At 45.3% G+C, this 3,179-nt stretch overlaps 1 non-coding gene across 1 annotated transcript; it reads right to left on the bottom strand.

Moving 5' to 3' along the window:
- On the bottom strand, window positions 1-105 carry LOC111758536 (U6 spliceosomal RNA). The gene has a single exon (XR_002792712.1). It is a non-coding gene; the product is annotated as a U6 spliceosomal RNA (small nuclear RNA).
- Between the last annotated feature and the right edge of the window lie 3,074 nt (window positions 106-3,179).

Below are 3,179 nucleotides of genomic sequence, written 5' to 3'. Positions count from 1 at the left end.
TTTCCTTTGTGAATTTTCACAAATTTGTGTGTCATCCTTGCACAGGGCCATGCTAATCTTTTCTGTATCGTTCCAGTTTTAGTATATGTGCTGTGAAGTGCGCACTCCTTTGTGGATTTTGCTTAGGAAGTGTCTTGATGATTGGGGCTTGTTGGGAAGGCTACAGAGAAATTGTCTTGGAGCACTGTTTTGGACTTGGGTCCCTAGCAGGGAAAGGATGGCAGAACTCTGGTGAAGTTTGAGCATTCTAACATTGCTCAGTTGGATAGGAGGGTAATGATGGAGGATAGCTCTTCTCCACAAGAGGAGAGCTTTGCTGCCAATTCCATTTTACAACACCCGATGGCCTTAACTGCACCAAAGCAGTGATTTCCGCCCCTTCAGTTCAAAAAAATCTTGCTACATTACAGGCTACTGCCACCTATGGCTCTGCAGCACCATCTGAAATGATTGGAAAGGAATGGCTAAAACATGTTTAAGTCCAGGGATTATTTGTTGTGGAAAGAAAATTTTTTTTTTAATTATACACAGATCAGGCCTTGTAATGCCCCTCAGAACATAACCATTACAAAAGATATGTTAATTGGAAAAAGCGTCTCTGCTGCTATAGGCAGTCAACTTGCTTTTGATGTACAAGTTGATATGGTTTTGATCAACTTAGAATAGCAACTCAAGATCCTGGAGGAAACGTTCTTCATGAGGTGAAACTTCCATTGATTTGACCCTAATAAACCATTTCAGGAGTTTACAGCTCACTTATTGCCAGCTAGTGAGAAAATTATAAGCAAAACAGAGGATAGCAAGTCAATAGTTCAAATACGGACTTTTAAAAATGCAAATACATGGCTTAGGGCATCAAAAACTTCCCTGGGGCAGCCTGGCTCTGCATGGCTTGGTGCATGGGAAGCTTGCAGAGACCTAAGCTGCAGGCTTGGTGTTTGCTTGCCACTGCAGGAGGTGGCAGGTGGGCAGGCAGAGGGACAAAAGCCCAGCTAGTCCTGCCTCCCTCCCGCATGCATGGTGTGAGGCGAACTCCACCCAGGCCTGCCAAGACATTTAGCGGCTAGGCTGCTGGCAGGGCAGGCCTCGGCCCAGGGCCGGGGGAGGGAACACGGCCCTAGGACACCTGAGCTACCCCAGTGTTCTCCATCGCTGCACACAGCCAGCCACGCCCACCACCTGAAGGCCTGGAGACCCAAGACACACCTGAGCGGGGGAGCAACAGACAACAAGCAAAAGCTCTGGGTGACTAAATACAGAATGCAATTTTTTCCTCTATATGTAAAGACTTTACCACAAAAGTTCCTTACAATCCTAAGGTCTAAAAATTTTTAAAATATGCTCACAATTAAAATTTCAAAAACAAAAGGGTGAGTTCATCTCATAATAAATATTTCTTGGCAATATATACTGAAAGGTTCTTGCCCTAGAATAAATTACTGTACAATTATGGCCGTGGTCTAACGTGACGCCTTCTTCTTCAGCTCTAATTGCAACTCCTTCTCCTCTTTGCATGCAAAGAGAATTCCAGTCAGTTCCTCACACATCATAAAAACACCTCTTCTGGTCGGGGATCACATAACCCTCCACCTCTCTGTATCCAGTCGAAGGAGACAGTCCAACTGTCATGGGTTGTGTGCTCCTTTCTACATCCTTAAGAAACCTGTTATTTTCTTTTTTATATATTTTGCTTCTCTATTGCACCAAAAGACTAACATTTTGGTGCCTGCGACTCGGATTGGCAGAGTGCCTTAGCTCCTGGGAGTCACTCACAGATCAAGCTCCCCTGCCTACGAACCACCTTTCCCCCTCTGGGAACTGTTTATTTGTCACTGCTAGCCTGCATTCAACACTGACCCTCCTTTGTCACAGGTGAGCTGCCTTTCGAGGTTTTGTTTCCATTCCTCAGTGAATAACAGCTTTCATGTTCCTTGCATTGCCAAGGCAAAGCTGTTTTCAGCCTTAAAAATTTGTAAGCTTGCATCAGAAAATCTATCTGTTGCCATCCCTGGACAGAAATAGCAGTTTTTATGTTCCTTGGGCGGGACAGCCCAAGGCAAAACTGTTACCCTCTTGTTCTCTGAGATCCTGCCCCACACTCTTAGTAAATGCCAATAGAATGGGTGTTGGGACCTTCAAAACAGGTGTCACACTTTCAAAACAGGTGGTGACTTCTTTTGATAGGTGTGATCCAGGACAGCTTTCCTGTTCCTTGCAGGGGAAGTGTAGGCTTTTATGTCCCAAGGCAAAGTTGTTCTCTTAGCGTACCTCTAACTGGGTCATGGGGACCATTTCCTGCCCCCCAAAAAACACACCTCTGGAGAGCCTGGTCTATAACCTTGGTGCTCTTGGCCTTAAGAAGGCTATAAACAGTAAAAAGCTGATCTTTTATTTATACTTTTGTCATAATGGCAGCAAGTTGGCAGGAACCCCTTATTTTCAGAAATTTTTCACTTTGAGGACGTGTCCTTCTCTCATTCTGTCTTGTACAGTGGCCCAAATACTTCTGGCTCACTCTGCTCACTCTGCTGCACCAGAATCTCTCCCTTCCTTCCCACCAGATGCGTTAGATGATGCACCCCCTGTCTTGTAACAGCACATTAGTAACTCCATCAGCAGTCTCCCTGATTGTGGGAAAGGCTTCTATCCATCCGGAAAACTAAAGACCAAGGTAAGAAGCTATTTGAGAGTTTTGCCGTGGGGCATGTGTATATAATCTACCTGCCAGTCCTGACCAGGGGTGTGTTCATGAACTTGAAGAGTAGGAAAGGAAGAGGGTGGTATGTGTCCCCAAGGAAAGGTTTTAACACAGAAATGATAAGTCTGAGTCAGTGGTTGAACTCTGAAAGTGTCTGGGTCAGTCCACATAGTCCACTGCAATGGCAGTCAAGGTCACTAGACTGCCATCCTGGTTAATTTAATTTGTCCCTGCAAGAAAGTTAAACAGGAATAGCATGGGTAGCACAGGTAGGGTTGGAGGTGTCTCAAACTTCGGGATTGACAAAGGAAGAAGGGAGAAGAAGAGATGGGTTTGCAGAGCATTGTGATGGTGTTTGGAGGATGAGAGCTGTGGAGAGGGAGAAGGTAAAGGAGAAGTTAGGCTTTGGGTGGAGATCTCTACCTAAAAGGGGTGTGGGACATGTTGGTATTACCAGAAAGCTGTGGGTAAAGAAGAGAGA

The sequence above is a fragment of the Cavia porcellus genome, unplaced genomic scaffold (genome assembly GCF_034190915.1).
Source record: "Cavia porcellus strain 051 isolate PalLab524CR breed Dunkin Hartley unplaced genomic scaffold, mCavPor4.1 scaffold_6, whole genome shotgun sequence".
NCBI classification, from domain to species: Eukaryota; Metazoa; Chordata; class Mammalia; order Rodentia; family Caviidae; genus Cavia; species Cavia porcellus.
Note: the sequence above shows the minus strand (reverse complement) of the source record. Positions and strands in the feature narration are given on the sequence as shown.